This window comes from Molossus molossus, unplaced genomic scaffold (assembly GCF_014108415.1).
Source record: "Molossus molossus isolate mMolMol1 unplaced genomic scaffold, mMolMol1.p scaffold_m16_p_18, whole genome shotgun sequence".
NCBI lineage: Eukaryota > Metazoa > Chordata > Mammalia > Chiroptera > Molossidae > Molossus > Molossus molossus.
Window position 1 is genome coordinate 31,343,915 of NW_023425353.1, and position 27,718 is coordinate 31,371,632.

A 27,718-nucleotide genomic window follows, 5' to 3' on the forward strand; every position below is an offset into this window, starting at 1 on the left:
GGCAAAAATAAAATTATAGTGAACACTGGATTTTCTGGGGGCTGATTAACTGGTTTGTGGATTAATTGAGGTTAAGACACAGTGGACCCTAGGATGTCATTGCCTTCATAATTGGTCAGCAGCTGCTCACCACCTGCCTCCATCCACCCTCTCTGTCCCAGGGAAGAGAAGGGCGTCTTGGGGGCTGGAGCTGGCAGCACTGGCTGACTTTGGTGGATTGGTACCATGACGGTGCAGACCTGTCTTGGGGGCTGGATGAAGACTGCCTAGGGTTTGTCACAGCTGCCCCTTGAGCAGTGGTTCTCAAACTTGAGCTGCATCAGACACACCTGGAGGTTTTGTGAAGACCCAGATTGCTGGGCCCCAGCCCCAGTCTCTGATTCTGTAGGTCTGGAGTAGGAGCTAAGAATGTGCATGTCTAACAAGTGCCAGGTAATGTTAATACTGCCAGCCCAGGGACCACACCTGGAGAACCATGGCTTTCCAGACCATTCTTTTCTCTTTTTTTGCAATTTTTATTAATGTATTTTTGTTACAGATGCTTCTCCTCCCCACCCCCACCCCCCACCTGCCTCTAGGCCATTCTTTTCATCCCAGCTGCACATTAGAATCACCTGAGGAGCTTTTAAAACCTATTGATGCCTTGATAACACCTTGGCCAATTACATGCATGCCAGGCTCTGGAGGTGGGACCCAGGCATGGGCGTTTTTAAAGGTCCCAGGTGAATTAAATGTGCATCTAGGTAATATTTCCCACTCCTTTGTCATCTGCATATGTCTCATTATTTTTTTCCATACTTTTACCCTCTATATTTAATACTTCTTTAAATAAAGTTTTTTCCATACAAATTTATTTTAAAAGCAAAATATCTATCTCCTTCATGGAGGAAAACTAGTTTGACAGGCCAGATATGGGGCGCACCTAGAAAACAAACATTAAAGTTCTTGCTAGAATCATCTTGCATCTCACCACATGTTGGGAGTCTCTTCTCTAGAACTGTGCTTCTCTCTCTATTTTCTTTTTCACAAAGGTGATGGAATATACTATTTGTGTTCTTTATCCCTCTGTGGAACAGGCAGGACTGTGCTAACTCTGAGCATGATGGGTCTTCTCCCCACAAGAGAAACAGGCCGGAATACAAGTCAGGGTGTCTTCGTTACAGATAACCTCAATTCTGTGGTAATCTTCACTTTTAAAAAAGGAATTCATTCATAGGAGAACAGATAAACTGTAGTATTGCCAAACAATGGAATACTACTCAGCAGTGAAAAGGAGCACACTACTGACGCACACCACCTGGGTCACTCTCACAGCCATCTTGCTGAGTGAAAGCCAGACCCAGGAGGCTATGCACTGTGATTCCATTTCTGTTTCAAATTCTAAAACAGGCAAAAATAGTCTATGGTGGAAAAATTTAGAATAATGTTTGCTTGAGGGAAGGGATTCAGGGTGATGGAGTAAGAAGGGACATGAGGGGACTTTCCGAGGTGATGGGATGTTCTGAACCTCATAGGGTTGGGGTTTCTTAAGGGAGGCTGCTGTGCTGGGAAGGAGGGCTGTGGCTGCCCTGTGCGGGCCCTGCTCCCTTCACCTGTGCTGTGTCCTGGAGGGCCCCTCATGCGGTCGCCAGGCAGAGTCCATGGGTGGGGCTGTGAAGAGGCTGTTAGGTGTGAACTGCAGTACCACCTGGACCCTGCCACAGAGCGGCTGATGTGAGCGGGTGAAGAACGGAGGGGGCTTCTCGGGCTTTTCCAACCAGCAGAACTCCAGAACATGCCCCCGCACCGTGTCTCACTGGGCCCAGGGATGTGGCTGGAGAGAAAGTGGGGTGCTAGGGCATCATGGGGATCAGGCAGGTGCAGTGAGCAAGAGCAGCCTTCTCAGGCTTGGTAGTAGGCTCTCTAGGGTGCCTCACTACACAGTCCATCCCACCCTCAGCGTACCCCCACTTCCCACTCCTGACACCTCCACAGTACAACTCCCCAGTTGAACCCCCAAAACACACTCCCACCACACCCCCTGATACATCCCACAGCACAACCGCACAACACCCTCCATTTCATTCCCCTAAGTCACATTGTCCCAGTGCAACCCCCGTAATACACCCTCATGACTGACCCGTCCCCACATATACCCCACAGCACACCCCTGTAAAACATCCCCTCCTACAACATCATTTCCACCGCGCAGTGCAGCATGGCCCTCCCGTCACCTACCGGACCCCTCACATCCACAGCACACACCTCCCAGGAGATTCCTGTAGACCCGCTCTCCATCAAACCCCCCATGACAGACTCCCTCCGCAGAAGCACCTACAGCACATCTCCTTCCGGTATGACACCCCCTGCGACATACCTCCCCGACACAGCCCAGCACTGCCCCTGGGCACAGGGACCCAAACACCTCCCTGCCTGGGACACGCCCCTGCTGAGCTCTGAGTGCAGGCCCCCTGGCCTGCGCTAGTGCGGGAAGAGGGCCCACACATTCACCTGCTCTTACCTTTTCTTACCCAGGCAAGGACCTTGAGATACCCAGGAAGGGAACAATTTACTCTTGAGGGAAGAACTTATGACCGATATTTAAAGGGTGGTTAATATGCTGATTACATCTGTGTTTCCTGCAAAAGTGAATGAGCCCATCTGGAATACCAAAAAGCCTGGAGCTTAGGGGCGTGCAGTTTGGGCTCCTCTCGGCTCCTGCGTCTTCAAGGCCGCGGCAGGGTGGCGAGGGGAGGTAGTGAAGTGCCTTGGCCTCGTGATCGGCCAGGAGCTGTCCTTGCTGTGTATCCCAGAGCCAGCTCCCTGGGGGGCCCCGGGCTTCAGAGCCCGAGCTCCAGAGTTCTCATCAGAAACAGGGTGATAATACTTCTGCCCAGTATTTCCAAAGATTAAAAATAACATAAAAGACATATAATAACAGACACAGTATAGGTGCTGCCAAGAGTTAGTAGACCTAGAAAGTGCCTAGTCCATGGTACACTAAATACCTCTCAGCTATTGTCATTGTGACTATTGTTGTCATCCGTGAGGGATAAGAATGTGAAAAGCAATATTTAGGACTTCCACAGCGACAGTGATCATTTGTGTTTGTTTGTTTCTTTTTACCACAAATGGCATTTTGAACATTTAAGTAGCTGCTTGTGCGGTGTTTTTCTATGGCTGACCCCCCACTAGAGAGAGTGCCTTGTGAGCAGGGACTGTGTCTGCTGTACCCTCATACCAAGGACCGAGCACAATCGCACATGGAAGGTGTTAGGAATTTGGATGGTTGACAGTTTCTTGATGAGTAAGTCATCTCAATAATAAAACGATTTAACTTGTCCAAGCTACACTCTCAAAACAAAGCTGCCAATGGCACCTTCAAAGCTACAAAACCACCGCATTCTCATTTACATGCTACTCTGTCGATTAATGTTACATGCAAATTAAGTGGGATATGAAGCTGCCAATTAGGCATGTGTTTCTGCATGCTAGCCTCCTTTTCACTTCAATTAGTGTCCCGAATTCATCACCTCCCATCCATTCCCTAGGCTCTTCCTCACCCCATCCCAGCCCGTCCCCACCAAGACAGGAAGTGCAGGATCTCGTTCAGGAGAGGGGTCCGAGATGCCAGTTAGCATGGCTGGATCCTTGCAGAGTTCCAATCATAATATGACCAGATATTTAAGATGCTTGGATGCATCTAAGTTAGCGACCATCTCATCTTTAAAAGTTTCTCCTAGCCTGGCCGGTGTGGCTCAGTGGTTGAGCATCGACCCATGCACCAAGAGGTCACTGGTTCAGTTCCCCAGTTAAGGCACATGCCCAGCCAGGTTGTGGGCCAAATCACCAGTGCAGGGGTTGACCAGTCGATGTCCTCTCTCATCGATGTTTCTATCTCTCTCTCCCTCTACCTTCCTTTCTCTCTAAAATCAATAAAGAAAAAAAAAAAAACACATAACTAGAAATTATTTTTTAAAAAATAAAAATAAAAATTTCTGCTAGAAGCAGAAAAAGCAAGAGTTAGTGCCCAAGATCACCTGTCACCTAAAGCAGCCCGGTTTCTAAGGAGCCATTCGTGAGAGCCCTCAAAGTAGGAGTTCTGCCGCCTGCCGATCTCTTCCCTGGTTTGCTGCCGCCTGGGCCATGTTTTGGCTAAACCGATGGCCGTGAGCACAGGCACCTATCCAGGCCTGGTCTCACACAGCACACAAGCTTGCATCTCATTTTGCAGACTCTTGCTATTATAGTGCCATTGGTGGAAGATGCGCAGTGTCTCATTCTTCCCTCCCTCTGTGGCTCGAGCACTTCAGCAATTTAAAAGTGCTTCTTTTCTTTCTTCATCCAGAGAAGTAAAAATAATTGTAATAGAAAATGGGTAATTTGCAGCTACAATGCCAGGCTGATAATAAAAAACTTGTAAATGGAAACATGAGCATATGTTTATCACTTCTTGAAATTAGAATGCAATTGAAAGTAGCTGTGGCCTCAAAGAAAGGGCATTAGGGAAGGGAAGGCAGGCTTAGTTGTTTGTTGGAGACCTGCCTGCTAATGAGGCTTTTAAGTTGCTGTTGCCTCAGGAGTGGTGAATAAAGGAAGGTGTCCCTGGGTGCTGCTCAGCTGTTCAGGAGACCCTCAGGTAATCACTTGTGGATTGATCACTCCCCTGAATAAAACTGTGCAGGAGCTCACCAGCCACCACCATCAAGATCAAGCTCAATCTTAACAGAGAACACAAGGCCCTTGGCAATCTGGCCCTGAAAAACCTTGTCATCCCCTCCACAACCTTGGCTATTCTGTTGACCCTCTTGTAGCCCCAATATTCACCTAGCCTTCCACATTCCCAGGCTTTTCAAACGCTGTTTTCTCTTCCCAACTCATCCACCTGCCTAATTCCTATTCATCCTTCAAAACCCAAGACTTCTGTTACTTCCTCCTGGAACCCTTCCATACCCCTTTGGTACCCCTCCCTCAGCCTGGCTGGGCTGGGGGCCCTCCTCCAGGTCCTCAGGCTCCCTCTGTTTCCATTTATGCCAGTTCCTAGGACACTGCATTGTGAACATCGTTCAGCCCATCTGCTTCCCACCAGCGCAGATGGGTGAGCCCTCCGGGAGGGAAAGCGGCTGACACTTCCGTCTCTGGCTCCTGGCCTACAACTCCGGACACTTAGTAGGCGCTGATGGATGTTTGTTGAATGAAGAGATTATCAATGGCAGTGAAGGAATTTGAAACAGTTTTAAAGTTTGTCTTTTAAAAAGCACAATTATCACAGTCATTGATCAAATAAATCCCATAATACATTCCCCCGCCAACTGGACTCTTTGGATCCTCTGTGTCCATGTTCACTTTTGTGATGTGCTAAAGGATGGCTCATGAGGCGGGCCTGCCAGTTCTCAAGTCAAAAGCAAAATAGGCCTGAGACTTCATGGTTTTGCTTCTGTTTTGAATTCTGCATGCCTCTGGACCATAACCAGGGCAACAATGGCTTTACTGCTTTGCATCTTATTTTTGTAATATTATCGGAAGCATTGAAGGGCACACAAAGGCTTTTCCCATTAAAAGGAGGTCAGTATTATTAATGAAGTGTTGGTGAGCCCAGCAAGCAAGTTTATGTCTATTTATTCCTTCAGTCTGTAACCCAGTGGCCAGTGAGTGGGCACGTCTGCCTGCCAGTCACTGGGTTTCTCATGAGTCAGTAGGGATGCAACGTTTACATTTAAAGCATCCCCCTTGTTTGAAGTTGACTTTATTTTTGGCTGCAGGTTAACTTGCTGAAGGCTCCCTTATCAGCTAATCGGGTACTTCTCATGCCCCAGGCCATGGGGGAAGGAAGGTAGGATTCCCACCAAAAGGTCTCACCTGTGAGACACTCACACAGAGTGGGGATGTTCCAGAGCATCCTTAGCCTGGGGCTGTGCCATCACTGGACTGTGATGGAGGTCCCTGACCCAGGGACAAGAGAGGAAAGGAGTCTGAGCTAGGAGGCGGGAGGGAAAGCTCTGGTCACAAGGTGCTGCGTGCCCCTGACCAGATCGCTTATCTTGTCTCCATCTTCCTGACCTGTGAACCACGAGGGTGGACTAGAGTATCTGGTCTCTTGCATCTGGCTCTAAATTGCTGTCGTGCCCTGGGTCTGAGTTAGAACGTGTTGCCAGCTATGTGACTAGGCCATGAAGGACTCCAAGCAGGGCGGAAAGGGGTATCACCGGAGCTGGATTTGCTAAAGGAGTAGCTGGAACGCGGGTAGGGCTAGTCTGTGGGGAGGCTTTCTTCTCCGTCGAGCCAGCATTTCTTAAACCCAGATCACACTCCAGCCCTATGCTAGACACAGAGATCATAAAGGCAGTGAACCGAGCCAGACTCTGGTCCAGAGCCCATGAAATAGTCGGGGAGACGGGCCACACACAGTCCAGCCGTATGCAGGCCTGTCCGCCTGCCGTTCCCCTCCCCCAGGCCGGGCCTGAGCTCCCTGCCCGATTCTCCTGCCCCCACCTCCCGTGTTCAACACCTATACTCAGTTTGGTGCCAGTTGTACTTGTTAATAAACCACATAACTTGATTAAATAGCCCATACACAGGTGGATTGTGAGTATAAAGGGAAAGGAGGGTTTTTGAGGAATGAGTGAATGCTCTAAAAAGACTAGAAACGGGAGAGCGCCGCCCCAATCAGTGCTGGTGAGGGAACCAGGCTACGAAAGCTTAACGGTGGCAGAGGCAGGGGAATCGGACCGTCGAGACAGATGCTGCCCTCGCGTTGCTTCCTGTGCGCTCCAGGTCCGCCCTCCACCGCAGGAACTGGAATAGGGAGGGTTGCTGACGCATGGGATTTGTGCTCCAACCCCTGCTCCGAAAACAAAGCCTTGGCCCTGCGTCAGACCACCTGCTTGTGTAGGTTCAGTTTAAAGTTAGAATGCACTTACACTTTTTTAAGCAATCTTCTGATTTAACCATCTGTGTCTGCTTTACCAGCTAGCCAAGGGCGGGTAAGAGGGCTTCTTTGGCTACTGGGTACCAAATGACTAAACGGATGGGGCCAGGGACTGACTACTAAGAGCTGAGACTTATGGAACCAGCAAAAACTATATCACAGACCACCTGCCTGCCTTGTCAGCAAGTTGGGCTCCAGCCCAAGGACAGAGGGGAGTAGGGGAGGAACGAGTTCAGGAGAGGCTAGACAGGAGAGTGGGGAGCAGGATGGGCCATGTGGTAGCCCCATAGATGCGAGGAAAGCCAGGTGGTCAGTGTTACAGAGGGGATGGAGAGGAAGGGAGGTCAGGGAGAGACTAGGAAGTGCAGTGTACAGGATTCAGTGATGGAGGAATTGAGAGGATGGTGGAGTAGGAGGAAAAGAGAGGGGGTTAGAATCACTCTTAACTGACTGGATGGTGGTACTGCTGCTTTATAGAAAATTGGAGCAGGTGGGATGGATAAACTGGGGGAATGGGGCATTCCAGGTGGAGAAAAGAACCCCAAGGAAAGGAAGCAAGCTAGTGGCTCCTGGCCAGATGCCTGCATCACTTATTTAGCAAGCAATTATTAAGCACCTCCTGCAGGCCAGGAATGCTAAGGGTAAGCATGTTGGCGCCAGTGTGCTAGGTCCAGGACAGAGGCCAGGAACTTACCTCAGGAAGTAGAGTCAAGGAAGGGGGTGGAGGGAGAAGTCCTGCTGAAAAAGACTCTCAGAGGTGTGGACACGGAAGGAAAAAGGTTTTGGGGTCTTAAATGCAGCCTTTTTTACTGCACACAGGATTCTAATTTAGGAAAATAATAACTGAGAAACTACTGGTAAATGATGTGTTTGATTGCTCAGAAAATAGCTTCAACTCAAAAAGCATTTTATAGCTTTTTTTTTTTAATTATGAGGATTATAACAGTATCACTTACCTTTGGCATTATTTGATGACACATTGTAGGGTTTTTTGCATTGGATTTTGTTAAAAAAAAATCTTTGCGTCTCATTTTATTTGCAGAATGACCTCTTAGGAACCTTTTAATCTAAGCATAAGTATATTTATAAAATGAAGTAGACACAGAAAATGACACAATAAGGTGACATTTATGAAGCACTGATCCCTTAAGCTGGAATGTCTGGCATTTTTTTCTCCCTGTATCCATTTGTTCCCTTAACATTTTAAATCTGTTTCAATAAAATGGGCGTAAGATGCTTATCATGAAACCCATTTTGATTGGAATTTTTAAAAATCCTTTCTTGAGTAAATGTGCATCTCCCTGGTTAAGCACGTCAAGCTCAGGTTTTTCTTTTCTTTTCTTTTTTGCATTTGCTTTTTGACTTCTAGTTTCAGCCAAAGCTGTTTGCTGTCTGAGCACAGAGCCGCATTTGTTTCTGCAGGGATCCCCGCCCCTCTCAGGGGAAGGAAGCGAGGGCAGTTATTGGATCTCCATCCCCTCTCCTAGGGAAAGAAGCTACAGGGCATCTGTTTGTTTTGCTCTTAAAATTAAAGTGAATTTAATTTAGTTTCGAGAATTTTGCAGTTCTGCTCGAAGAGTATGCTACTGGGGGCCTGGGAAGCCAGGCTGTGAAGTCCCCAAGCACGTGCTCACAGGCCCATGTAGAACTAAGAAGTGCTGCTGTCACCTTGTTCATGCCCAGGTCTTAGGAGTCAAATCCTAGCTCACTCCTATGTAACCTTAAACAAATTAGTTCACTTCTCTCAGCCCCAGTGTCTTCATCTGCAAAAGGGGAATAATGGCATCTAATTAAAATAATACGAAATAGCAGCAGCGCCCCATAAATGGTTAGTAATGATACTATCCTTCTTAGATGCTAACTCTATAGCTTCTCCTTGCCTCATGCACTTGGAGCCATGTATGATCATTTCTGGGCACTAAGCATTTTATGGGTGCCCACACTTAATCAGATTATGCGATTCACTTATATAGCTCTCCCACCAGCCATGGGCTGCCTCCAGGATGAGATGCTGCTGAACCTCCTCTGGGACCCCACACCTGGCCTGGGCACCAGCTGGCTCAGGGCAGGCCCCAAGGTGCAAGAGTCCTCCCCAGGCACAGTGCCCTCCCAGCATCACCTCCAGCCTGGGCTTTCTGGGTTCTGGGTGAGGACCCAGGTAGACCTTTTCCTTTCAGGCCTGAAGATGAGAGCTGGACTCAGATCAAGGATTGGGCCCCAGATATGCCACCAGTCAGTGCATGGATGCTTCCTGAACACCTGCGGAAGGTGGTGGAGGGCATTCAGAGAAACCCTTGCTTGGAAGAGCATAGGAGAAATGGCTGGAACAGGAGAGCTGAACCATGGCTATAGAAGCTCTGACAGACCATTAGATGGATCGTTGGGTGGAGGTCAAAATCAAAGGGGCCATTTTGCACCCTTGCCCAGGACCCTGAGGCCAAGACCTTGGTGTTCACTCTGTCCTCAGACCTGCCAGCCCCCTACATGGGCAGCCTGCACTGTGCCACAGACTTGGACCACCCCAACTCCAGCAGCTGCCTCTGGGATGCACCCCTTGATTCTCAGAAGCCTTTCACCTCATCAGAGATGGAAAAGCAGTTCAGGCCATTGACAGGGGGTCAGCAACATCATCTTCAGACAAAGGGTCACACGTTGTTCGCTTTCCCTCACTTAATACCCTGAATGTCAGGCTCCTCCTCTCAGAGCAGCCTCTGGCCTTTGAGTCCTTCGGCGTGAAGGTGTGGAATCGTTGGTGGAGTTTTTAATCTATTTTGTTTTTTATTATCCCCTTCAGATTAGTTGGAAATGTACCTGCTCCAGCCAAGACCTACTACAAAACCTGCTTTGCAAAAAAAAAAAAAAAATGGGACTTTTTATACAACTTAGAGATGAAAACCTGACAGCAGGCGCCACTGTATAATTTCTAACTCAAGAGTTTTCACGTTACAAATGTTTTATGTTCTGCAGGTCTCGACATAGGATCATTTCTATCAAATCTTCATCCAAACCGGCCCAAATGAGTCTCCTACACTCTTAAGAGATTCTTACAAAAATCATAGTTAAGGTTTCATGACAACTCCATACTCTTATTTTCCAAAATGTTTTCCTTTTCAAGTAGAAATATCCATGTTGGACTAAATTAAGAGGTGATTTTAAGTAATAACTTCTGAAGTATTGTGATGAGGAAATTTTTATGTTTTTAGGTAAAAGACCATGCAGTGGTGTTTTATGCTTATTTCTCGGATCCTATTGTTGAGAAGAAATGAGATATTCCTTTTTGTAACTGAAGTTAGGAAACCTTGTCTGAAGGGTTTGAGAAGTAAGTAACTTCCACCCTGGCCTGATGCACTGGCTTCTGCCTCCCGGAAAGGGCGGAGCAGAGGATCACTCCGGGTCCTTTCTAACCTTGTTTCTCCGAATGTATTCCCTGCACGGAAGGGGCCTTCTGCACTTGTCCCAGGGTGCCAGTCTCGTTAGGCCCGAGGACAAGGGTTGTGTGTCGTGAAGTGTTCCTTGGATAAAAGTTTTAAATCTCCAGAACCACAGAGCTCGGTGTATAAGGCGGCGTCACAGTGTGATGGAAGTCTCAGCCTGCGCTTCGATTCTGGCTGTACCTTCCTGTGTGCCTTGGATAAGCAACGTCACCTCTCTGGTTCTGTTTCCTCAACTGTGAAGTGGGAGGTTTGGACCAGATGTGAACATTCCAACAGAGTCCGATACCCTGATTGAGCATACGCCTTCCAGATCCAGCCCTCGGCTTAGGGAAAAATCCGGCTCCCAACCTTTGTTTTTGTGACAATTTCTTTAAAATACAGGAGATGAAAGTCTTTCCTGAAATTTGTAATAAGGAATCCTAAAATGTCATGACTTTTAAAGATTTGCAGCAAATCTTGGAGAAACATACTTTAAAACACAAGCACTTCAGATTACATAGGGGGGAGAGAGGACTGGTGGTTCCTTTCATTCCACAAAAAGCAGCAATTTCACTAAGAGCCATCACTTAAGAAGTGTTTGTAGAGACCTGTCACCTTCAGAGCAATGCATTCATGTAGCATGTGCCTGAGATGGAAGTGACGCGCACCCCGCCTTCAACCAAAAAAAAACTGTGCTCGCAGCTTTTTGTCCAGAAATCTCATCTCTGCTTTCAGGCCCCGAGACACACTCCCATTCATCTTTCAGTGTCTCCGAACTGAACAGTGTGAGGTTGTGCATATTCCCCCTAGCTGTAATAACACCTTTTGGTATACAGTTGATCAGCCTGACTGTACATGAATCCAAAACAGCATTTCCACTGGCAAGTAACGGGGCGGGGTAGGGGGCTCTTTGTACCCCAGAGCTCTGCTTTCTTATGTGCTGGAGCATAGCTGAGGGGTACTCAGGATGTGCTCCAAGGAAGGAGATGAGAAGGGTCCTTTTCCAAGGCCTGGGGCCCCCCCATCCTGCTGGGTGACTCACTAACACACGGAGGGCTCTGTTCAGTCATGGGCACAGGAACTGTCTGCTCATCGGGTGAGAAAAACACCTTCCAGGGAGTAAGACAACCTTTGCAAACATCCTCATGGAGAATTTCTCAGGAGAAAGCGTTCAAAAGACAGATTCCTCTTGGCTTTGCTATAAACCACCGAATTGGTGCCCCGCTCCTGTGAGAAACACAAGACACACTTGCTTGGAACTTTGGTCTGCTGGCTGCTTTCTTGTTTTCTTTTTTCAAAAAAAAAAAACAAAAACAATGGCAGCACCATTAGTGAGCTTGGTGTAAAAGCCAAAGGTTTTTGCCTGCAGCTCTGCGACATCAGCTCACAGGCGAGCGCGGGGGGCCACAGCTACTTTCTGAAGACCCCTGCTGCACAGTCTTGGTCAGGCAGTTACTGGGGGTCTCTTCTGTTTACCAGACACGTCACTAGACAGGGTTCTCACAGAGTGTTTTTGTGGCATGTTCATCTTTTCTGTCTTAAAACTTTATAAAGAGTCCACGCTTAGGGAAAAAGCATATTTGGATAAAGTAAAAAGTCCAAGTCTGTCCCTTCTCCTGCTGCTCCCAACAGCCCTTCCCTTTCTTTAGAGGTCATGACTTACTGTTTGATGTGCACCCATCCAATAGATTTATGCACATGTATAGGTGCATATATTATATGCTGTTTCTGTATAGGACAACATAGCCAAAATGCGATAATACCATAATACTGTTTGCAACTTGCTTTTCTTTTTTAATTTTTTTTCCTTTATTGATTTTAGAGAGAGGAAGGGAGAAGGAGAAAGAGATAGAAACATCTATGAGAGAGAACATTGACCACCTCCTACATGCCCCCCGCTGGGGATTGGGCCCACAACCTGGGCATGTACCCTGATCGGGAATCAAACTAGCGACCTCTTGGTGTATGGGTCAGTGCTCAACCACTGAGCCACACTGGCCAGGCTGTGACTTGCTTTTCTTAACCCAACATTTACTCATTAATAAACTCTGATGTCAGTACATGTAGTAATACATTACTTTTTAATAGCTGCATAGTATTATATAGGATTTAATCATTCCCCTGTCAGTACTAGACATTTGGGTCTCTAAATTTTTCACCATTTACAGATCAACTCTCTGAGAACAGCCTCGTACCATATCCATGCAGGCATCTGACCATGTTTATTAATAATTACACAGCATTTGTTTAAATAAGTGCTCTCCCAAACCTGTGCAGCCCTATCTGAGCTATGAGGTTAATTTATGCAAAGTTTCTTATTAATTCGGATGTTTGCTTTAAGAACTAGCCTATTTTCTTCATCGCTCAGCCCCCTGCTTCAGGAGGGGACGCTGCTCAGAGCTGTTCCCAAGGACCCAGGAGTGTGGCAGCCTGTTTTCTTAACCTGTGCATCATGGGCCTGACTGTCCTGCAGTCAGCCTTCTCACGTCGCACTGGCTGGAGGCAGAAAGTTGAATTCTGCTGAATACCATCAAAAGATTTCTAGAGTGTTAGGGATGGTTTTTGTACAAACGGAAACCCTCCCCTCCAGTATCTCTATGGGTTTATTAGTGTCCTAGGACTATTGTAACAAATGACGACAAACTTGGTGGTCATTTAAAACAACAGAAATGTATTCCCTCAGAGTTCTGGAGGCCAAAAGCCTGAAATGAGTCTCACTGAGCCAAAATCAAGGTGTCCACAGGGTTGCAGTCCATTCGGAGGCTCTGGGAAGGATTTGGTCCTTGCCTCCTCCAGCTTCTGGTGGCTGCTAGCATTCCTTGGTTTGTGGCTGCATCACTCCAATCTTCAAGGACTGCATTTCCCAATTTCTCTCTGTTCCACTGTTGCATAGCCTGTGTGTGTGTGTGTGTGTGTGTGTGTGTGTGTGTACAATCTTCCTCTTCCTCCCTCTGTAAGGATACATTTGATTGCTTTTAGGGCCTTCTTGGTAATCCAGGATAATCTCCTCATCTCAAGAGTCTTTACTGAATTACATCTGCAAAAGATCCTTTTTCCAAATAAGGTAACATCTGCAGGTTCCAGGAATTAGAACCTGATATCTTTGGGGAACATTAATCAGCTGGCTTAAATGGAATTTTCCAACCTCTTTTCCAATATACTTTAACTTACTGCTGGGGCACACTTAATATTTTCTTTGAACTCTTTGGAAGAATGTATTTTCATTCATAAGGAAGGCAGAAATAGATGCTATTTTACTTTGTGCATTAAAAATGGTCTAGAAAATCAAGGTCGGACAGAAAATCTCTGGCTGACAAGCTTCTACATGGCATGAACCACATATACAACTACTATGAGATAAATACGTGTCATGAACCACATGTACAAATGCTCGGAGTTAAATTACAAACATGCCTGTCTTCCCTTTTTAACTTGGAAATATTTATCTGTATAGTAGTTTGCATGCCCTAGCTAGAAGGAAGTTGAGAAGCCATCTGTCCTACCTTTCCTCCTGAAGATTAAACCACAAAATCCATTTTAGATGTGGATACAGCAGTTCTACTGTTAAAAGCAATGGAGGTGTTGATAAACATTAAGGGCATAAGGCCAGGAAAAGCACACGCCTACTTCTCAGGTGGTTGGCGACATCAAAATAGAAGAATGAGGTTCGTGAGCACACATTTCACTGACGGAGTGTCTGCTCCTTTGCACTCTCCAGTCCTCCCTGTGAAACGCGTATTAAATCTTTGGACTTCGCCCTGCCCTTGCCATGTGAATGCTAATGTCTTCTACTTCCATTTCCCAATTTCACAGCAGACCTGCATGCTCATAAATTAAACTGCATCACTCAGCATTATTGTGTGTATTCTAGGATTTAGTCCAAAATGGCCCAAACTACTGGCTATTTCAGCAAAACTCCCTTTGGCCACTGCCTGTTAACATATTATAGAGACATTAGGACAGCGATTTGAGAGTGCATACTAGGCAGGTAGAGAACACACTCTCCCGCACAGAAGGCAGCCGGGAGTAGCGGAGGCAATGAATACAGGCGATGTTGGCTCCTCATTTCAGACAGAGTGTGGGGCACAGGACCTGCCCCACCAGAAACAGAAGTGATGCCCCTCTCTCTTCTCATAAAGGGTCTTGAATGTGAATGGCTAAAGGTAAAGAAAAATAACAAGTCAGTTAAAAGAAGCAAAATAAAGAAAGCCCTGACTAGGGCTAGTTTTGTCACTTTCTGAGCTAGTGAGGGGGGTTAAAAACATCCCCAACACTTAACCAGGTTGCCAAGGGTAAATGAAATAGAATGACGCTTCGCTTCCCTCTATAATAGACTAAACACTCTTATTTATGTAATCAAAATAATGCCCTGGCCGGTTTGGCTCAGCGGTTAGAGCGTCGGCCTGCGGTCTGGAGAAACCTGGGTTTGGTTCACGCTAAGGGCACGTACCTCGGTTGCAGTTTGTCCCCGGCCCTGGTTGGTTGTGCGGGTGGCAGCCACTCAATGTGTCCCTTTCATGTCGATGTTTCTCTCTCTCTCTCCCTCTCTCTCCCTCCCACTCTATCTGAACAAAAAATGAAGAAATGTCCTCAGGTGAGGATAAAAATAATAATAAAATAATGGATGCGCAAGGTTTTTAAAAATTCAACTAATTCAGACGGGCTTCTAATAAAAAGTTACAACTCCATCCCTTTCCCCTTGCCTACCTCCCACAAGTGGCCTCCTTAGTCTTATTATTTTGGAAGTTAAATGCACAACTCTAGACTGTATCCTGATAAGATAGCCATTGAGTCCTATTATGATACATTGATTTAACTCGTTTATACTCTGTACTCTACCCTTCCTCCTTCCTCTCATTTTTGGTGATTCTATTATTTTTTATTCTTTTATTGGTTACCTTGTTACTTTAAGTAATAAACTTCTGTCTCTTGAAATCACATGTGATGAATTGCTTACTCAATATCCACCCCTTCTTTCTTACAAACAAACCCATGTTTATTGAAAGCAGCTATCTGTCATCTAAAAAACTACACTTAGTTTTCCTTGTGAGAGAGATGATTATGTCATTGTGTTCTGGCCAGTGAGATGTAAGCAGAAGTTGTTGGGTGGGGCTTCAGGAAAGCTCCATTTGATAAAGGGGCTGATTCGGCAAGAAGGACTCTCTTGCCCTTCTCCCCTCTTGCTCATTCTTACCTAGAACACAGATACAATGGCTGGAGCTGCAGCAGCCATCATGTGATTGTGAACATGAGACAACCTTGAGGATAGGTGAAGGGCATGTTCTAAGAATAACAGAGAAATCTAGAGGGTTCCTTTGGTATTGATATCAGAGCTGCTGCACTACCCCTGAACTGCCTACCTTCCAGCATCACTTTATGTGAGAAGAGTTAATGCCCCACCTTTATTGTACTATTTTCCCCATATGTGTTACAACCAAATTTCTTTCTTGTTCATAACCTGTAATCAGCATCTAGACTTTTCATGAGGTAAGAGAAAAATATTGATGCCTCTCCCCTTCTTCCCATCATTCTTTCTCCAACTACTTCTTTACTGGTAGCTATATTCTTAAATTACCATTACTGGTTTTTTTATTCTCTCTTCACAGTTAAACATTCTATGCCTTTTACTAGATTGACTGTAAAAAATGAACATCATTAAATAGCATTTAAATCATTTTGATCACATACATGTTCACTCCAGGGTCAACTAGCCCTGGACCACTCAAAGGGAAATTCCTAATATCAAGGTCAAAATGAATTTTCTTTTCTCACATTCCATCAAGGGTTTAAATTAAGTCACATTTTAATTTACATACATATAAAATAGTTGAAAGAGACGTTTTCACTAGAACTTCAGTTTATCCAACCTCTCAGCATTCACCTTTTTCTTAAAGGCCCACCTTTTCCTGTTCTGCCCTGGGATGTTGCTCTGCAGCCTGTACAACTCTCATCCTAGGTTGTATCCCTTACCTTCTACTTTATTGGTTTTTCTTCCTCATTTTGCTGGAATACATCCTCAAACCACTTTTTAAGAAAGAGTGCCTGAGAGGTAAACTTTGGTCCATTTATATCTAAAAATATATTCTACTCCATACTTAAATGATAGTCTAGCTAGCTAGAGAATTCGAGATTCATAGTCATCTCTTTGAAGTGTGCAGGCATTGCTCATTTTCTCTTGCATCTTGTGTAAATGAGAGGTCAGATGCTAGTCTCATTTTTATTCCTTTGTCTATGAACTTTCTTTTTCCCTAGAAGTCTTTAGCATCTTTTCTTTATTCTTAGTGTTCTAGTATTTTAGATCAAGTGCATTATCAATTAGGTTGATTTTGGTTGTAACAGGATGCCAACTCAAACTAGCTTAATATTACAAAGGAGATTTATTGGATCATGGTCATTGAAATTCTCTAGGTAGGATTGACTTTAAGAGCAGTTCAATCAGGGCTCTATTTCTCTGTGATTCTCTTAGTTTAGACAACTGGGTGGGTCTCAAAATAATCCCGAAAGAACAGAAACCAAGGACTCAAGACAGAGGTTGATGAGCAGTATAGTATAGTTGGAGCCTACCATCAGAGAAGGCTTACCAAAGGAGACCTTTTATTTTAAAATTTTACTTGTGGTGAAATACACATAACAAAATGTACTCTCTTAACCATTTTTTAGTATACAGGTCAGTAGTGTTAAGTACATTCACATTGTTACACAACCATCTCCAAAACTCTTTCATCTGGCAACACCGAAACTAGACCCACTATACAACCCCTCCCCATTCCCTCCTCCATCCAGCCCCTGGCAGCCACTGTTTAACTTCCTGTGTCTATGAATTTGATTGTTTTGGTGCCTTATATTAGTGGAATAATACAGTATTTGCCTTTTTCTGACTGGCTTATTTCACTTAGCATAATGTCCTCAAGGTTCATCCATGTTGTAGTATATATCAGAATATCTTTCCTTGTCAGGGCTGAATAATAGTCCATTGTATGTATATACCATATTTCGCTTATCTATTCATCTATCAGTGGACACTTGGGTTGCTTCTACATTTTAGCTATTGTGAATTATGCTACTATGAACATGGGTATACAAATATCTCTTTAAGACCCTGCCTTCAATACTTTTAGGCTTATACCCATAAGTAAAATTGGTAGGTCATATGATAATTCTATTTTTAATTTTTTTAGGAACTGCCATAATGTTTTTCATAGCTGCTGTACCATTTTACATTCCCACCAACAGTGCACAAGTGCTTTAATTTCTCCACATCCTTTTCTAATATTTGTTGTTTTCTTTATTTTTATATTAGCCATCCTAATGGGTATGAGGTGACATCTCATTGTCATTTTGATTTGCATTTCCCTAATGACTAGTGATGTTAAGCAGCTTTTCATGTACTTAGGCCATTTTTATATCTTCTTGAGAGAAATGTTTATTCAAGTCCTTTGTCTGTTTTTTAATCAAGTTATTTGTTTTTGTTGTTGGTAAGGCCTTTTATGTTGGCCTAGTATGTGCTGAGTGCCAGGGAAACAAAGTCGAATCGGTAGAAGTGGGTAGAAAGGGCATGCTAAGCAGAGGGACCCGCAGGGGCAAGGCCCCGTGGATGGCTGTGCCGGTGTGTTAAGGCTTCCTTGTCACCAGGCTGTGTTGGGCCATAGACACAGACAGGCAAGTGGTCAGCACTGAAGCAGGAAAGGCACAGCTGTCCCTGCCTGTGGTGAACTAGCGTGCCGAGGATGTCCTCCTGGGGAGCACAGGGTGTGAAGACAGGCCCACCAAACACAGAGCTGCCCTCGGAAAGTCCCTGCGGTGCCCGAGGGGACAGTGAATGCAGTTGAGAGGGGTCTGTGAAGAGGCTCAGAAGGCAGCTTTCCCTGAGATTGGGTTCTGAGCTCACAGTGTCAAAAAAAATAATCATTTTGTCCAGAATACTCCCAGTACTCCAGTCCTACAAAAGTCACAGTACAGTTCCACACTGGGGTTCAACATACCAAGCCTACCTAGGTCGCACACAGCAGGACTTCCTCAGGCACAGGCACAGTCCCTCTTCAGCTACAGCCCAGATGAAGCAGCTGTCTGGGCTTGACCCACCTTATGCAGAAAGTACCTGCCTTTACACACTGGTCTCACACTTAGCCCAGGGACAAGCACACACTGTCGGGCGAAGGCAAGAACCACGGCCTCCTGAGGTATATCTGTGTGGATGCTTTGGGCCACAGGTAACAGAATACCTGCCCAGCAGTAGCTGCAGCAATAAAGGCATTTTAGCTGCTCATGAAATAAAGTCTAGAGAGAGGTAGTACTAGGCTAATGCAGTGACTTAAGGAGACCAAGTCTTTGGGTTGCCCTTCATCTCTGCAATTTTTAGACCCTCACTTCGTGGAGACAGAAGGGCTCAGCAGGCCAGAGTGTCACACCCATACATCACAGTGTCCAGGCAGGAAGGGGCAGAAAGGGGGCCTTCTCATTGTTCTTTCATCAGGAGGGGAATCTTTCCCAGAGGCCTCCAGGCACGTTCTCTTACATCTCATTGGCTAGGATTGTATCACATGCCCACCCCTGACCAATCACAGCAAAGGGGATTGACTCCATGGTGGGTGTGCTGCTATGGTTCCTATGTGGATCTGCACCCTTGTCTGAAGCCGGACAAAATCTGGGTCTGTTAGCAAGGAAAAGGAGGAACCGCTGTGCCCCAGGAAGGACCAGCAGATTCTCTGCCACATCTCACTCTCTCTGGAACATCGCTTGGGAAAGACAGTGAGCTTAAATAATTTCATTTTGGCTGCATTTTTTTTTACACTTAAATTTTTATTTTATTGATTTAAGTGAGGCCAGCACATGCAAGAGAGAGAATTCACATGAGCTAGAGGCCTGTGGGATGGAGCTTCTCTGTCTTCAGTTTGGAGCTGATACCTCCAGGGATCTGCATCTGGATTTACCCCAACCTCTGGGCATGAGATGTTTCTTTAGTTCCCTTGGCCTGACTGGATTCTAGCTCTGCTCACTGGCGTCGAGGCCCTAGGATCTGCCTGTTCCCCTGGAGCCAGGACCCTCCCTGCCTGAGCCTCTGGGCAACCTCTCTGCTCCAGCCCCCAGGAGCCCTTTGCTTGTGGCATGTGGCATGCACACCCACAGATCACCATGTATTAAAGTGGCTGTAGCCCTGGCCAGATGGCTTGGTTGGTTGGAGTGTTGTCCCCTGCACCCAAGGAGTGTCAGGTTCAACTTCTGGTCAGGGCACATGCCCAGGTTGTAGGTTTGATCCCTGGTCAGGGCAAATACAGTATGTTTCTCTCTCATATCAATGTCTCTGTCTCTCTGTCTCTCTGTCTCTCTCTCTGTCTCTCTCTCTCTCTCTCTCCCTCTCTCTCTCTCCCCCCTTCCTTCCTCCCTCCCTCCCTCCCTTCCTTTCTTCCTTCTTCCCTCCCTCCCTCCCTCCTTCTCTCTCTCAAGTCAATAAAAACATATCCTTAGGTGAGGATTTTTTTTAATTTAAATGGCCTATAAAAAAAGCCATCAGCCAAAGTATACAGGTAAATACATTAGTTCTTCAGAAATCACAGAAGCAATTAACTTCCTGGCTGGTTTTTAAACTCATGCATAGTAAAGAGAGTCCTGATTTTGTGGGAGGGGGCCGGGTGCAGGTCAGCTGGAGTGTTGTGTATGAGGCCTGCTCGTAGATATTCTGGGCTTCTGGGGCTGCCCAGCCAGGCCTACATGAGCTGGAACGCTGGCTCCATTACATCCCTGATTCTGTACTGTGCAGGGCTGGATGCCCTCAGACCAGTAATGGCTTCATCTGACCTGCTCTTACAGGAACGGGTAGACTCTGTCAGGGACAGTGGTATCTTTGCACATGTGCCAGCATTGAGTCCTATTTCCTAACTCTGTGATGAAAAGCTTCCTCTTCCTCTTAAAGAAGGGATAGTCCAAATGTGTCTCTTTAGGTTATCTTCAGGGCACCCCCATGGATGAGCATTCTATAGAGGACTGGAGGGCTTGTGCAAGGTCATAGAACTTATAAATGCCAAGCTTGTTCCATTACAGAGGTGCCCACGTGCAGGCACAGGCAACCTCAGTTCAAGGCCAGAAGTGCCCCTTGCCCTTCACTGAGTGCCTGTGTCCTGCGTACGTGAGAAATGTTAGCCTGTGCATGAGCTTTGGGGATATTCTGCCAGTCCTGCCAGTGGATTCTACAGCAGTAACTGAGGGGAGAAACGAAACAAGTTTTTCTGTTTAATAATCACAGAGACTGCAGTTGTTTCTATGAACTGCCCACTATGTGGGTCAAATTTTGGGGCAACACAATAGCGATTATACACATCATTAAATACATGTTGGATGAACATGGTTAAAATTTTTAATTAATCATGCCCTGGCCAGTTTGGCTCAGCGGTTAGAGTATCGGCCTGCGGTCCAGAGAGACCCGGGTTTGGTTCCCACTAAGGCCATGTACCTCGGTTGCAGTTTGTCCCTGGCCCTGGTTGGGTCATGCGGGTGGCAGCCACTCTATGTGTCCCTTTCACATCGATGTTTCTCTCTCTCTCTCTCTCTTCTTCTCTCTTCCTCCCACTCTGTCTGAACAAAAAACAAAAAAATGTCCTCGGGTGATGATTAAAAAAAATTGTTTTTTTAATTAATCACTGCCCCCTATCTGCCTCAGGTCTGCTCTGACTTCATAGATCATTGCCCAGATTTGCAGTTATCTGCTCATGACCATGGTAGTCTGCTTACAGCTCAATAAAGAAGGGAAGATGGGCTGCTTGGCTTATAATATCTGGAGGAAATTATATTACATGAGGTGAGAAAGGATTTCTCCAGACTTGGTTATGTTGCACCCAGAGGAATTCTCAAGTGAACACCTAACCTTGAGCAGCAAGACTCTTGCCTGCCCCTTCCCTGCTGTGGTTCACTGGGCCCCCACTGGTCTCTGCCTTCACGGAAAGCTTCCCACCTTCCCGTCTTCCTCCTGTTGTCTGGCGGAACTTGATAGCAGTGGCAACGTGTTCTCCTTTTCAGGGAACAATGAAAGGCAAGCTAAACAAAGTTGCCTTCTCTGTTAGAAGTTTTATATTTGACGTTAGGGCTGGTGCTAAGATTCAGTCCAAGTAAATTAGATTAGAATGGAAAGCAGTTTCACGGAGCAAGGGGAGGAGGTTGCAGAGTAAGTGTTGAGGCTTGTGAAACAGGTCAGGACCAGGTGATAAGGGGCCGGGATGCCAGGCTGAGTTTCCAGCACTATCCAGCACTTGGTTGGGTGGCAGGGGATAAAGCAGGAAATCTAATGTGCATCTTAAAGATCCCTCGAGCAGCCGAGCAAAGGATGGATCCGAGGAGGTGAGACAGGAGACAGGGTAGGAGTGCACTCAGGTCCAATTGTGAAATCATAAGCCCAGTTCAAGGCAGTGACTGTGGAGTTTCAGAGAGAGATGGGTGATAAAGGTATTGCAGAGGTGGAACTGACAAGCCATCAAGGCAAGGAGAGGGGAGAGCGCAGATGGCTGCCACTTTTGTGATTTGTATACTAGGAGTGCCATCGTGCCGTCCCCTGCCATCACTGTGCACTGTTCTGCACTCTGCTGCCATGCCGCGAAGTCCCCGGGGCTGCAGAGGGTGTGGGACTGCTACCTCAACATTAAATGTGGCTCAGTGCCCACTGCTGAGCTTGAGCGGGCCCTGGGCATACACCTGGGTTAGACTTGGGCAGAAGCAGGGAAAGGACAGGAGAGTCAAAGAGTGCCTCGGGGTGGGAATCAGGAGTCAGGATCCCGGGGAGAGTCCCAGGAGAGTCAAAGAGTGCCTCGGGGTGGGAATCAGGAGTCAGGATCCCGGGGTGAGCCCCAGCCAAGGCAGCAGACACAATGTGTGGTGTGAGAGCAAAATTCCAGTCCAGAAGGGGAGCTAACACCGCAGATTGGGTGATGGAAACTTAGATGAGGTGACGCGAAGTGGGCAGACCAGGAGTGCTGGAAATCAGGAGGGTGGGAGAGGAATGACCCTGGAGGGCTGCCACTGTGCTGTGGGGGTTTCCTCCTCGCTCGCTTCTGCTTGTCTCAAGACCATCCTGGGAAGTGGCCAATGTTCTCTGGCTCTCGCTTTGATCTACTTTTCACTTTAACCTTTTCCCCAGTGAATATGGTGAATAGTCCTTATTACCTTCCACTCTGCACTGGATCCCATGGGATCCCTGCCCTCAGGGGTTCACCGTCTGGTAGGCAAGAAAAGTGGGGACACAACAATCTAGACCCTGTCACCTCTAAGAGGCCAGAGGAGGGAGCCCTGACTTCCAGGTGGGCCACCAGGGGAGGCTCCCTGCGAGGGCCGTGCTGGAAGAGACCATTCTGGCTCCAGGAAATGGCACAGACAGAGGCTTGAGGAGCTGGAAGACTGAGAAGACGCATCGGAGAACAGCAGTCGGGGAGGACATGCACTCGGGGGGACATGGGCACCTGTAGGGAAGAGAGGGTGGTCAGGAGATAACGAGGAGAACTAGAGCGAGGCCAAAATCTCCCTGATGCCAGATGAAGGACATGGCCTAGCAAATAAATGCCAGTGGAGAACAAATTACTGAGGGTTTTATCATTGGCTTGGCATAGAGGCCCAGGTTTTATACAGTGCTTGGCACATGGTAAACACTCAATAGTTTATCACATTAGTTTGAGCGATTGAATCCAAACTTTCAAATCTGTTAATCTGTTTTGCAGTTTGGGGCCAGATTGGTGGGGGGAGGTGATTTCAGAGTTTCTCTCACTTTATCAAGTGTGGAAGCCATCCCTGAGGGTGGGGTGGGGGGCCGTCCAGCCCACAGCCATTTCCCTTGTCTGGGAACAGCATTGGACACTGGCGTGAGCTCTAGTGACCATGTCTGTGCCATGGGACCCTGTCCAGGCTGAGACCGTGGCACTGCCCTGTCCCTTGTCCACCCTGAGATCTCATATTCAGCTCTTCCTTTATTCTCTGTGAGGGCTGGTCGCCTTCTAATGAGCCCATGCCCCTTCATTGCTTGCCTTCGGTGGGTAGGGGCACTAACATAACCAGAGCTCGTTTCTCTTACAATTAAAAAAAACAACAACAACCTGATTCATACAAGAAGGTAAAGAAATCCTATAGTGGGGTGGGTCTCATTAGTGGCGGAACGTGAAGACATTATGTAGGGAATATGGGCCATACTAACTATACTGGGGGAACATGATGAAGGATAAAGAGATGTCATAGCTAACAGGCAGGCTTTGATGATGGGTGACTAGAAAAAGTGGAAGTTTTTTCAGAAAAGGGGTATGGGCAGCTGGGAACAAACGTCGGAGTTGGTGAATTCTGTGTTGAACACAATGGAAGGAAAGGAGCTAACATTTCTGGAGAACCTTCTATGTGTCAGCTGCTGTTCTAAGTGGGTCAACTTCAGTAACTGTCGTGACAGTCCCAGGAGGTGTGTCCTCGAACAACATCATCTTGTAATGTTGATGAGATGCCAGAGGACCTTAACTCTTGTTTATGTCCATTGGACTATGGTAAAATTGGTCTCGATATGCATAGTTTCGCTTAAAGTTACAGAACCTACTGACAACATTAAATGAAGACTTACTGTATCTCCATTTTCCATTTGATTAATTCACTGTAGTGGGCACAGGACTATTTACCAAATACTTCTGGCTCTCCACCTTTGGGACACTGAGTACAATTATATTTTCTAACTCGCTAAGGTTGGGTGGGTTTGTTGGAAGTGACATGTGTCAATTTAAGGCCAAGCCTATACTCCTGGTGAGGGACCTTCCAGAGCCCTCCTTTTCTCTGCTACAGTGACTGACCATATTCCAGGTAGTTACTACTCCATCGGCTTGAGTCGTGGATTAAGAGACAAAGGTAACACAGAGCAGAACCACCAAACAGCTGGAATGGGTGTGCAACAAGAACATGAAATAAACCTTTGGTGTGTTAAGCTGCTAGTATTTGGTGGGTTGTTTGTTAATGTACCAGACTTCTCCTGGTGATACACTTGGTCAAGATCACTCAGGAAGGTGCTACTTGGCTTTGAATCCATGTCTGTCTGGCTTATTATCAAACTAGTGCCAGGTGGCCATCCATGGACCTGCAGGGGCCCATAAGCAAGGTCAGGACTAGAGCTGTAGATTTAGGTGTCACCTATACAAGGGCGGTAGGGAGTGGAGAGAAAGGCACAGGGATTTAGTCTGTGGGCTTTGCGGTGAAGTTTCTTTCTCTCTCTCGTGTTCTTTTTCTCCTGAGGGTTTGTGGTCGGCTCTACGTGGCCTGCTGCAAAGTAGGACATCACTGCTGCCGGCTGGGTCTGGTGGTTCAGAGACAATGGCTTGAGCTTGTTGACAGCTGCGCACTCATAATATTGCTAAAAACTTCATAAACTCTGAAGGCTGGAAATAGCCCAAGTGATTTGCGGTTTTGCTCACTTGTAAATGTTTGAGTATTGTGTCCACAAATTGCAAATTGAGTAACTCTATTTTGAGGCACAGCTGTTATTTGGAAAAGACCCATCTAGGAACTCAAACTCCTTGCAAAATGATTGTACTTTATTTTTGTCAAGTATCAGAAAACCATTAAACTGCCAAGCCATATGGCAAATGCCCACTCGAGGCAGAGTGCGACGGTGCACCGTAATGAATCTGTTTTTTGGGGATGGAGATAGGGCAGAGTCTGGTTTTTTGATCCACAGAAAAGCAGATTTGCTGCTGCACATTTCAGCCTCCTAGAGTCCTGAGTAAGGATTTTTCCTCCCATGAAAAATTCATATAAAAAAAATTACGTTACGGTAGACTTTTTTTTCCTTAGGTGTATTTTTTCTTTCAAACAATATCCATTTGCGTTTCTGCATATAAAATACTTTTAACTGGGGCAAGAGAAACTTCTAAAAGTTTACACACTTTTTTATTTCTTTGTATACTAATTCAATGAACATTCATTAGTTCTCAGTATATCAGTTAAAATTAGACTTAGCTGCTCTAACAGAAAAATAGAAAATAATGCTGGCTTAGAAAATTATTTCTCTCCCAGGTCAAGGAAATCCAGAGGTAGGCAGTCTGGGGCTGGTGTGGCCAGGGTCATCAGGGTCCTGGCTTTCTCTTGGCCTATTCTCTGTCAGACCTGCAGTTAGTCCTCCTCGGGATACAATGGAGCTGCCATACTCCAGCCATCACATTCTAGAACACAGGAGTGACAAGAGGAAATAGGCATGGCTTTTTCTTTTAAAGAGAGTTCCTGGAAGTATCACCCAACACGTCTATTCATAGATTACCTGCCAAACCTTAGGCAGATGGCCTCACCCTGTTGCAGAGATGGGGAAAATAGCAATATGCCAGCTAAAAACAGAGGTTCTGTTACTACAGAGGAAGTGAGAATGGATCCTGGGAGCTTACCAACAGACTCTGCCCTACCTTAGATCCTAGGTGTTTTTCTTCCTGCTAGATTATAATCTTAAAGACAGGCACCGAGTTTTACTCACCCCCATCCCTCGAAGGCACTAGCAGAGTGGCTGGTAGTTTTTTATTTTAATTATCTACTACTTTGCACTCCTCACACAGATCCCAGGCATTTCTTCTCACCTTCTACCGGCTCTTCTATACCTTCTTTGTTCCAAACTGGCAAGTCAGCTGTGATTTGGGGCTTGTTTATTCTTCATTATCAGAAGATGTTATTTCTACCAGAATGACATTGAACTCCCCATTCCTCTGTTCCTCAGTAGTGACTCCCAGCTCGGTTTCAGTGATGCTTAGAGTTGAGTGATGGTTGGATAGACGGATGACTGCAGCAGGGGCCCTGGAGGGGCCTTCCTCCGGGCACTGTTCTATGGTCCATCTCCCAGGCTGAGCTGGTCTGCGCGAGCTGCCTAGCAGGTGGGGGGCATTGACAGGTTCCTATGGACTGCTAGGTTTTGATCATGGGTGAATATATAAATTGCGGGGCCTTTTTTGAACAGAGTGAACTAGATTATAGCAGCAGGTGGGATGGTGAATTCTGTTTTAAATATAATGAAAGGAATGAAAAAGGAGCTAGTATTTCTGGAGAACCCCCCATGGGCCAGGTACTGTGCTAGGTGGGTCAGTTCCCATAACCCCGATGACAGCCCTATGAGGTTTGGGAATTATCTCCATTTTCCACGTGGCTCACCAGAATTCAAGCACAAACCCTCCACTTCCAGATGTGCTGAAAGAATCAGCGTCGATGTGTGTCGTTTTCAGCCCAGTGCCCAGCCTGTCACTCAGTAGACCAGGTAGCTGTCACTCAGTTCCACCTTCCTGCAGCTATCGAAATTAGTCCCAGCTCCTGAGGGTAGGGTTGTAAGAGGCCTCGTTCCATTCCTTGGCTCCTTCAAATCTTTTGAAAGTTCTCAAAACTGAAGAGCCAGGCCGCCTGCTTCCCTGGGACTCTCATAATTGGGACGAGGGCTTAATTGGCATGTTTGTTTTCTCCGAGGGTTGGCTGGCAGAGGACCCTCACACTGACAGAGAAGGCTCGCTTCGCTTTTGTTCTTGGCGGCACCGTGTGCCATAGCAACAGCGGGTGAATGCGACAAAGTTGAAAGGAGAAAGCGCCCGAGTTCACGTGAAGGTGGATTGCCCCGGAGAAGTTGACACACTTGCACAGATGGAAGTGATTTTACCGGGGCTTGCAAAATGTGCTCATCGACCCCACAGAGGCAGGGTGGGGCAAAGGCAGGGTTACAGTTGTTCATATGGAAAAGAAAGCTATAACGAATAAATAAGAATACAAGAATGAACTGTTGCACGTATTCACAACCGTGAACCTACTTTTGCACCATCCTCTGCATACTGTGTCGCTTGTTTTCTTTAAGATGAGGAGTCTGGTCAAGAGGTCTGTGTAATGAAAGATGTTTGTAGACTCCATTTCCATTCTGCCCAAAGCCATCTGCTTTATGTCTGTAATAAACAAGGATGTTTTCAGCCAGTTTCCCGGGCCAGGTCCTGTTACAGGCACTCACCGCGAGGAAAGGTAAATTGACTGCCTCCCAAGCCACAAGCATTAGCACATTACATCTGCAGTGACGGGCACTTAACCTTCCCGGCTCGCCTCTCCGCTCCGTGCCTCTGCGACAGCCTGTGACAAATGGGCCGAGGGGCACGTGCTTAGTTAGAATTTAGTACGTGTGGGGCGTCGGCCAGCATCCCATTACCTGGTGATTGAAGTGAAATGTTGGCAGCAGGAAAGACCGTCCTCTGGGAAGCTGGGGGCCACCTGACCTTCACCAGGCAAGGGGTCCTGGGGGTAGCCATCCAGGGCAGGGGTAGGACTGTGCTGGGCACAGTGCAGGAGTTGAGGGGACCTAGATGAATAAGAAAGCTCCCTGTGGGAATCCATCCACTTGGGGAAGAGTGACATGGAAACAAAGCAATGATGGTTCTGTGGTTGATGAAGGGAGGAA

General features: G+C 46.5%; 1 protein-coding gene across 4 annotated transcripts in view; it reads left to right on the top strand.

Annotated features, from left to right (window-relative positions):
• The window catches only part of NMNAT3 (nicotinamide nucleotide adenylyltransferase 3), a 95,026-nt gene that overhangs the window by 13,494 nt on the left and 53,814 nt on the right, over positions 1 to 27,718 (top strand). The window contains exon 1 of one of the 4 annotated variants that reach the window (XM_036266360.1): positions 10,150 to 10,226. The exons of 2 other annotated variants lie outside the window; for them this stretch is intronic. The gene's annotated coding sequence lies outside the window, so the exon portion shown is untranslated. Of the gene's footprint in view, positions 1 to 10,149; positions 10,227 to 27,718 lie in introns of those variants that run through there. One more of the 4 variants, XM_036266358.1, reaches the window with a different exon arrangement.